Genomic DNA, 10,224 nt, shown 5'->3' on the forward strand with positions numbered 1-10,224 from the left:
CTCTTAAGAACTGTTTGTTCATTTGCTTCTGTCACTTACTATTGGGAAATGACTTTTGGTCTTGTATAGTTCTGTTAATTGTCTCTATTTATATACATGAGAAATTTGGTACAAAATTTTTTTCTGAGTCAACTGTTTTCCTTCTTAGATGCATTGACTTTGTTTTTGCAAAAGGTTTTCAATTTTGTGTAATCAAAATGATCTATTTTATCTTTTATAATTGTCTCTCGCATAAGAATCTATCACAGATTTTTAGAAAAGGTATATATATGATCTACTTCTCTTCTAATTTTTATACTATGATTTTTCACATTCTAGTTGCATATTCATTTTGAATTTATTATGGAATATGGTATAAGATGTTAGTCCAAGCCTAATTTCTATCAGATGGTTTTCTACTTTTCCTAACATTTCTTCAAAACTATGGCATTCTTCCCTAAGTAATTTATATTTTGGAGTTTATCAAACACTGGGTTATTGAGTTCAATTATGTCTATTCTTCCTTGTCTAGTATGTTTCACTGATCTACTTTTCTATTTTAAAAATGGATACCAAATGCTTTTTAATGATTACTGCTTTATACTATAGTTTATACTCTAGTTTTTATACTATACTATAGTCTGGAATTTATATTTTTTGGATGTCAAGTTTCTATCTATCACATGTGTCACAAAATTTTAATTTTTTAATTTAAACTTTTAATTTTAGGTATATTATTTTAGTAATATAATTTTATTTTAATATAGTCAAACATATCTGTCTTATCCCTAATAATTCATTCAATTTGTTGAATAGAAAAAAATAGTCTCTTCTCCACAATTCAAACAGATATTTTATTCCTTCATCTAATATTTTTAAAAATAATTTTTTTTATTTTAAAAACTTGCGCCACTAGACTACATGGAGGAGGTATATCTTTCATTGCAATTCTCATTTTTAAGATTGAGACAGGAAAGTTAGATATTTTAAATGACTTCTCTAAAGTAAAGGGACAATAGGGTATGGAAGATAGAGAATGGGCCATATAGCCAGGAAGACCTGGATTCGAGTCTGACTTCCGACATCTTCTAACTATAGGACCCTGGGTAAATTACATAACTTATTGCGTTAGGCATCTCTCTAAGACTATAAATTGCATAGGAGGTGCATACTTGCATTGCTAGAGTTTCCTCATCAGAAGATCCCTAGACCAATGAAATCACAGGTAAAATCCAGAAGTCTAGGGGCAATTGGTTGGTCCAAGATTAGAATTTTTTTTTTTCAATCCAGTATGCTAGGCTTTGACCTCAATAAAGATTCTTTCTTCTTACAATATGTCCAGGAAAAGACTTCAACATTAATAATTTTTAACCCAGAGCACATAATTTGGTGTTTTCCATTCTAGGGAGACCATTTGGTCTCCCAAATAATTTTCAAATATGTGTTACTGTGATGCAGTGTGTGTGTTTGTGTGTGTGTGTGTGTGTGTGTGTGTGTGTGTGTGTGTGTGTGAATTTAAATTGCATTCCCAAACATGGGCAGGGCCTGAGACCTGACACTCACACTCGATTACAGGGCTGTCTGCTGGGGTGCTGCCTTGTGGGTGATATATTAAGCCTGAGTTCCCTTTCACCTATTCCAGGCAGAGCTTAAAAATATCTCCAGTCGGCACCCTTCCCAAAGAGGGGGAGGCGGCTCTTCTCTCATAAATAACATGTCCTCTTTAAATAAAAGCCAAGTCCTGTGGGAGGTCGGTTGAGTCTGACTTAAGGCTCTTCCACAGAGAGATTCTGAAGGACTTTGGGCTGCTCCTCACCAACTTCATTAGCAAACCTATAGGGAAATGACAGTAACTCATTTTCCATTCCAGGAACAAGAGATGGGCTAAGGAAAAATGGAATTCTCTTCCTCTACCCTAATAGCAACAGAGAGGAAAGCCTTTCCCAGTGACAACTGGAAGACCTTCCAAGGAGAGTTTGAGCAGCTGATGGCCCCTCTTCCAACAGCTAAGACCCTTGTCCTGACAGGTTTCCTCCACCCCCAGTGGGCTCCTGCTTCCTGACACAGTCACTCTGGCACCTTGTCCACTCTTTGACAAGCCTTATTTTCAACCCACCCAAAAATAACAGCATTTGATATGAGGGCTCTGAAGGCTTTAGCTGGGCTCATGTTTCCAAATTCCTGACCCAAGTATTGTAAATGAGTATTACTATTCTTGTTTCCTTAATCTGGCTATTTGTTTTTTTTCTTTTTTTAGGAGATGATGGGAGAACCCCAACCAAGGAAGCAGTGCTCAGTGGGTCACAGTGTATAAACAGTAGTATTGAGACCATAACACAAGGGTCTTTTGTGCTATCATTCCAGAATCCAAAAAAAAAAAAAAAAAGGAAGGAAGAAAAAGAAAAGGGAGAAAGGGGGTAAATGGGGAAAAAACACAAAATCTTCCTGTCAGACCAGGTAAGACATGGATATGGAACTCTGTGGGGTGTACAGTATCATTGAGCCCCAAGTAGGTCCTATATTTATTACTACATTCCACTCCTGCTCTCTATGTACTGTCTGACTCTGAATATGCAAGAGACATTTCTAAGCCCTTTCTGGCTTAGGCCAGTGATTTTATTGGCATAGGGAACTCTCTCAACCAATATAGATCTGCACCTGCTCTTTGATTTATGGTCAGAGTGAGTTTCCTGAGGCACTCATGTTCAGAATAACATAGCCAGTATGTGTCAGAGGTCACACTTGAACCCAGGTCTTCCTGAATCCAAGACCAGTTCTCTATCCCCTATTCCACACTATTGCTAGTCATACACCTTATATATGAAAAAGGAACTCAATTCACAAAACAATATTTAATTCCATAGCTATTTTGCATGTTAAATAATAGCTGAACAGTCATAGAAATAAGAGCAAAGGCAAGTGTTTAACCACTAGCTCTCCCCCCCCCAAAAAAAGTATCGAGGACACACTTTTAATCTGCACTGTCAACATTTTCTCTATAAATTTATTGTCTAGACATTAAAAAAAATAAATCACGCTCTGATTTGTAGCAGTTGCCTGTGCACAGAATAGAAATTTAACAAGCTGACTCTGTCATATCCTTGAATAAGCACATAATTGAGTGAGGGAAAATAAGATGGAGGTTCAAAAGCATGTTACTGAGCTCTGTAACTCACTCCTACCATTTTATAGTGGGAGGCTTTCCTTAACAATTTTTCTGTGCTTCAGTTTCCCCCATGTGAAAAATGGGCATTGGGGGGGAGAGAGGAAAGAATAGATAAATAGAAATAAAGATGATAGATAGATGATAGAAAGGTAGAGAGAATGAGAGATAGATGATAGATCGATGGCAGACACATAGATAAGCATATATGTATCTATAAGAATATAGATTTGTAAGAATAAGTCCAGATGTATCATGCATTTGGTGCTTTAAGAATTAAGAGATAAAATCTGTAGACTGCTTTGGGGCACTCCTCAAATATGAAATATTATTATAATTAGACCAAATTTGCATCTTGGGGTCAGTTTTTCTGATGAAGTTAAATGGGATAATCCAAAAGATCTATTAATTTTCCACAAGTCATTGTATCTAAAGACCTTGGGGATCTTGAAAATTGATTAACTATGACAGGACTGACAGTATATTTCTGGGTGGTTATGGCAAACCTTGGGTGGTATTATAAGGGATGCCAATTTTTATGTGACAGTGAAATTCATATGTGCCAATAGAATTAGTGTTATATCACTATAAGAAACTTGGATGAAGGACATATGACTTAACATCTGACAAGTGCAATAATTTTCAGAGTTCCATGGCCTAGAATGCATGAACACTACTAGAATAAATGGTTTTTGGAAAGAGAAAGTTTAGATTATAAGCCTAGATGTTATATCTTCTAAGTCTAGTAGTTGAGCCTCAACCACTCTGAGATGAATCAAAGTTCTATCCATTTGGCACCCTAGGCTTAAATACTTGGTCTTAAAAGCAAAACACGGCAGCAAAGACTATTTACCCTCAGGTAATTCTGAAATAAAATTTCCCTGGGAAAGGTTTTTGGAAAATCTCCTCCTACAGACTTCCCCATAATGTTTCTTGGTCAGCATTTACTTCCATGGAGACATTCTCTCTTTCCTCCTTCTTACTTACCATTGTACTTACATTGAGATAACTGCCTTGTTCACCCATATGTTTTTGGGAATGGGACCCTCGGGCCCCTATATTCAGTTTTAAGCTCAACGAGAACAGGGCAAAGACAGCAGAGGGCCATGGTGATAATATGAACCCCTAGAGTTCATATGGTGAGGCCACTTCATAGATGGTGCCACCTTAGAATGGCATTCTGTTACTTTGTAACTAAAGCCCCGAGGAAGGTGTTAAGACAGGTTTACCTTATTCCAAATTCTATTTAATAGAAAATAATATAAACCAGTTTCAGCATCTTACATTGAAGTGAAGGAGAAGAGAATCAGGCAACACTTTCAATATTCTCCAGCTCTTTGCTGGGCCAAAGAAGTTCTGTTTATTTGGAGAGTTAAGTTCTCTTCCTCCTTCATGCCATCCAGAAGTACAGCACCTAAGTATAATTAAACTAAAAACACTTTAGCATTTATTATGACTACAAAGTTCTATGCTAGGGCTGGGGATGTTAAAGAAAAAAAAATCCTATAGTCCCTGACCTCAGAGTGCTGAACCTGGGGTCAAGAAGACCTGAGATCAAGTCTTACCTTACACATTGACTTTTACCAGCAGATGTGGAGGATCTTCAGAATGCATAAGAGAAAGTGAACACTTACTCTCGGATTCAGCCAAACTGGCCTATTTATTGTTCTCTATACATCTTCTTCCTTTGCAAAAGCTGTTCCCCATACCTGGAAAACTTTTCTTCCTCTCCTCTTGAAATTCTTTTTAAAAATTTTTTTCCAATTATATGCAAAAAAAAACAATTTTTAACATTTATTTTTAAAAATTTTGAGTTCCAAATTCTCTCCCTCCTTCCCTGGACCCTTCTTAAGAAGGCAAACAATATGATATAGGTTATACATTAGTAGTCATGCAAAATTTAATTCCATATTAGTCATGTTGTGAAAGAAAACACAGACAGGAAAAAAAAACAAGAAAAATAAAGCTTAAAAAAGTATGCTTCAATCTTCATTCAGAGCCCATCAGTTGTTTCTCTGGAAGTGGATAGCATTTTTCATCTCGAGTCCTTTGGAATTATCTTGGATCACTGAATTACTGAGAATAAGTCATTCACAGTTGACCATCTTACAATATTGTTGTTACTGTGCACAACGTTCTCTTTGTTCTGTTTACTTCAATTTGCATCAGTTCATTTAAGTCTTTCTAGGTTTTTCTAAAGCATCCTGCTTATCATTTCTTATAGCACAATAGTATTCCATCACACTTATATACCATGACTTATTTAGCCTCTTGAAATTCTTCTAATTTCTTCTAAGCTCTGCTCAGCTGATATGTCCTAGATACCTCCTAGACACAGCCTTTCTTGATCCTCTAGGCCAGGGGTGGGGAACCTTCAGCCTTGAGGTCACATGTAGCCCCCTAGGTCCTTGGGTACAGCCTGCTGACTGAAGTTTTGCAGAACAAATCCTTTTATTAAGGGGATTTGTTCTGTGAAGTTTGGATTCAATCAAAGGGCCACAGTTGAGGACCTAGAGGGCCACATGTGGCCTAGAGGCAGCAGGTTCCCCATCCCTGCTGTAGGCATTAGGTACTCCTGAAAACTACTTTGCATTTACTATTTATGTAGCTTGTATTTATTTTTCTGTACACATCGTACTGGCCCCCTCTCTCCTGACCCTTCTTCCCCTCATAGGGGATGAACTCATTGAAGGAAGGGACTTTTTTGCTTTTTCCCTGTTTAACATTTGTGCAGGGGTAGAAGAAAGTGCTTGATTTGTGAGTAAGGCTCGTTATATCCTCTTGGCTGGCTCCCACCCTTTCATGAGGAGTGGCACCATTCTTTTTTCCTGTTCTTTCTTTCAGGTATGACTTCTTTCCCATCAACTACACAACAAGCAAAGTGGTACAGTGGATGGAGGGCTGAAGACCTGAGTTCAAATCCAGCTTCAAACAGTTACTAGTTGTGTGATCCTGGGCAACTCATTTAACCCTGTTTGCCTCAATTTCCTCATCTGAAAAATGAGCTGGAGAAGGAAATGGCAAACCACTCTAGTACCTTTGCCAAAAACAAAACAAAACAAATGGGATCAAAAACATCAGACACGACTGAACAACAACTAGTCAACACCCTCAGCTCACCACTCAGTGAGAATGGTTTTCTTTTTAAATCTGACTCAGAAGAAACAATTGGAATAGGAGGTTCCTAAGAGAACTGCCTCAGAAAGGTTAATTTCAGCTCTCTTGGAAACCTGCTGTGCCCCACTCCCCACCCCCATCCTCCATCCCCTGCCCCTGCTAATTCCTTTGCTCAGGGAATCTGGGTCCATGTATTCCTTGCTTTTGCATCTGAGACTATAAAGATATGCATTAATAAAATTTCTTTTGCTCATCCTGAGCCCTTGGTTGGGAAGGTCCCACTTATTGAACAGAGAATTTCTCTCTCCCTCTGGTGAATATAGACATGGATTTGGTTGTGCTTTGTCTGCACAAGCAGAATGAGCTCCCACAAGAATGTTATCATGGATCCCCTGAAGCATTGAAAAAATAACAAATATTATTATTATATTATGACTAGAAACTGACATATCAAGGAATGGACTAAGAGGACTTATCACCTTCATCCTAGGTAGAACCTTGCCTCTGTCTTCCTCACCTCCCCAGCTGGAGTAGAGCAGGCAATAGTGATACATGGTTACAATTCAAGGTGCATCTTCTGGAATTATAATGGGCATCAGATAGATTACTGAGGAAATGAATCAATGTAATAAGAACCACCTGAGCCAGGGCCTGATAAAGTATATACCTAAGACCCTGAAAAGTTATCAGAAGTAGCCTTGGAAGTAGAGTCAAGGATGAGCAGCCAGAAAAAGACATAGAATATCAGAAAGCAGCTTTGCCAGCTGCTCCAACTAGCTGAACAGCAGCCTGGCCACCTCTCACACTGGTAAGTTACTGGAAGTCTTGGTGGAGGTGAAGCTGGGATATTAGCTGTGGGGCAGGGGAGGAGGTGGGTCAGAGGTGTTCTGGAGACAGCTCAAAGCAGCTCCTCAGAGCCACCTGTTAAATTGTCAGTGTGAACTTATGCCTTTGCAAACCCTACAAATCAGATATTGATTTATTGTTTTGTTGATTGCCTAGAAGTGAGAAAGTGATGGAGAAAATTTTAATAATGAAGGTTAAACTTAAAAGTGTGCCAATCATACATTTTTCCTCAGAGCCAGTTATTAAATATTTACCAGCCCATTGCTGATTAGTATGCCATCAAACTAAAGAATTTACATTGAAGAAGAGGTCCCTTTTTCAGGTGACTTTGCCTTCCCCCTGGAAGTTAATCAACGTATCACCAGAGGTGAAGCTAAAGAACTGGTAGGGCATATCTATTCTACCTGCACCTGACTCGAAAGAAAACTTGAAGTGTTAACATCTAGGAACTTGAGCTAAAAATAATAGCCCTTCTGTAGGAGCTGTAATTATTGTTATCATTTTATAGATGAAGTGGGAGCTTAGCAATTCTCTTGAGGTCACACATCCAGTAAACGTGTAAGGCAAGACTTGATCTCAGGTCTTCCTGACCCCAGGTTCAGCACTCTAACCACTACACCACCTAGCTGGTTCATCATTCTTATGTGAAGAGACAATAAAAAGGTTGAAGACACACAATTTTATTTTTTGGCTTACCAGTTGAGAAAAACAGAAGATCTCTGAGCCTTTAGAAGGGAAAAATATGTATGTGGCAATTCTCCTAGAGGCTTCTGATGAAGAGAAAGCAGCTTCTCTGTTTCCACAGAATAACAAGGAGGATCAACAGTTTTTATCTGAAGCAGGACTGTTTTTTTCCTGGCCATAAAGAGAAGAGAGACATCATGATATGTTCTCTTCTGAGGAAGTACTGAGGTAGCTATATATCAATCTGATACGCCTAATTGAGAAAGTGTAATTTTCCTGGGATATACATTAAATTGGTCAAAATGGTGGTAGATAGAGGAATGGGAAGGGTCTCAATAATGAAACAACCACAAATTATTCCAATGAGGAAGGGAATATGAGGGGAAGGGATACTCTAAAGTAACCAATGTGGCCGTACAGGGAACTCATCAGTAAGTTCACCTTCAAAAAGAATGTGTACAAAAGCTGGAGGCAGGAGTAGGTACCAAGATAAATTCAAAAGTGTGGCATGGTCCTTGAAGAAAAGTACAAGTCTGGTCTAGAGCTTAAGCTTCTGATGGATGCTAAGAATATGCTGAGTATAACAAAAAGGACTTGTTAGAATTATGTTGGAAGTAAGAGGAGCAACAAGTATTGAAACCAAGGAAATGAAATTTAATAGGAATAAATGTAAAGTACTGCACTTAGGACTAAAAAACAATTGCACAAGAATAGAATTGTAGAAATGTAACTAGAAAACAATTCATGTGAAAAGACATGCAGGTTTCAGGAGACTGCAAGTTCAATTTGAGTTTATGTAAGTGCCAATAGTGCTGATTCAATCTTAGCAGAGTTGGGGATGAGCTCCATAATGGTGGTTTTCAAGTATTTGAAGATCTGTGACATGAAAGAGAGATTATAGTTATTCTGTTTGTTCAGAAAGGGAAGAACTAAGAACACTGGTTGAAAGTTGCAAAGGGAAAATTTTGTTTTGATGTAAGGAAAAATCTTTCTAACAGTCACAGTTATCCTAAAGTGTAATGGGCTCTCTTGGCAGATTTTCTGGGGTCCACCAACCACAACTGGAGGTCTTGAGACAATGACTGAAGAATCACCTGCATATGATACATTAGAGGAGTTGATTTTTCAGGTATGTGTTGGAATAGGTAAACTTCAAGGTCCTTTCCAGTGCCAAGATCAAGTGGATTTCTGTGTCTAGTTTTGTGCCTCATACTTTAGGAAAGACAAAAACACGTTGGAACCAGTCCTACACACAGAGACACATAAATCAATATGTTCAGGTACACACCCTGGAAGACAATTGATGCCTATGGGGAAAACTTGTCAGAAATCATATATGTGACTATGTATTGTACTTTTTTTTACCCAGTGTGAAAGGAAGAGAATGTATATCTCGGTAAATTCAAATATGCATTATGCTTTCTTTGAATCAGTGACAAAATGTCTCTCTCAAGCCCTCCTTTCTTCCTCCCCATTCTCATCCTTATGCCTTTTAGCAATGAAAAGGCCTAAATTGCAAATCAATAGTCAGTTTGAGTTCAATATTATGATATTTGAAGTTTAGCTTAGTTTTGAGCTCTTGCCTAAGATAAAGGTAGGGATCGATTGAGTCAATCAATCACTGGACCCCACTTGAAGTAACTAACAAACTATCTAGCCCTTCATTCTTTTAGCAGGTGAGAACTCTCTACTGATTCAATCAAGCAAAGGTATTAAAATAATGTATGCCCTGTCATACCCTATGGTTCTTCTATAACATAACAAGCCAGTTCACACCCAAGTACTCAGCTGTTTGGCAGCTTAGAAGAGCCAAATCCCTTAGAAGGATCACTTGATGGGGTTTGGGGTGAGGGGAAAAAAGAAGTGATCAGAACTCTCACCATTATACCACCTAGCTGGTTAATCACTCTTATGGAAATAGACAGTTAAAAGGTTGGATATACACATCTCTATTCTGACTCTCCAGAGTCAGAACAGAAGAGCTCTGACACTTTGGAGGGTAAAACAAATATATGCAAATTCTTCTAGAGGGCTTCAGGAGAAGAGAAAAAGGATTTGTCTTCTCTACACCTTGCTTTGACCAGAGAATGACCTTGTGAACTTCAAAGGTTGGAGGTTTTGGACTTCTCATCTGCATCCTAGCAGCATCCCAAAGAACAGCAATGACTGGCAGCCATGTTTTGGTTTCTACATTGGGAGCTGAGGAGAAACTAGGTATTCTGAAGCAAAGGTAGCTTCAAGACTGTACAAGTAGCCAAGAAGAAAACTAGAGCATACCCAAGGGGAACTTCATGAGTGCTACACAAAGGGAAGAAAAAAACTTCTAGTTGCTGTGAGTTACTCCTTTGCAATATACATTTCTACACTTGAGCCCACTTTCTCACAGACCAGATACGTAGTTGTAGAAGGATGTGTCCCCAACTTTTAAGGGCTGG

At 38.3% G+C, this 10,224-nt stretch overlaps 1 long non-coding RNA gene across 1 annotated transcript; it reads left to right on the top strand.

Moving 5' to 3' along the window:
* Positions 1 to 7,928: 7,928 nt before the first annotated feature.
* Positions 7,929 to 9,998, top strand: LOC114049646. Its single transcript, XR_003569893.1, has 3 exons — positions 7,929 to 8,017; positions 8,826 to 8,918; positions 9,874 to 9,998. It is a non-coding gene; the product is annotated as an uncharacterized LOC114049646 (long non-coding RNA).
* The last annotated feature ends 226 nt before the right edge of the window (positions 9,999 to 10,224 follow it).

Source organism: Vombatus ursinus, unplaced genomic scaffold (genome assembly GCF_900497805.2).
Source record: "Vombatus ursinus unplaced genomic scaffold, bare-nosed wombat genome assembly UNPS02014798.1, whole genome shotgun sequence".
Classification (NCBI taxonomy): domain Eukaryota; kingdom Metazoa; phylum Chordata; class Mammalia; order Diprotodontia; family Vombatidae; genus Vombatus; species Vombatus ursinus.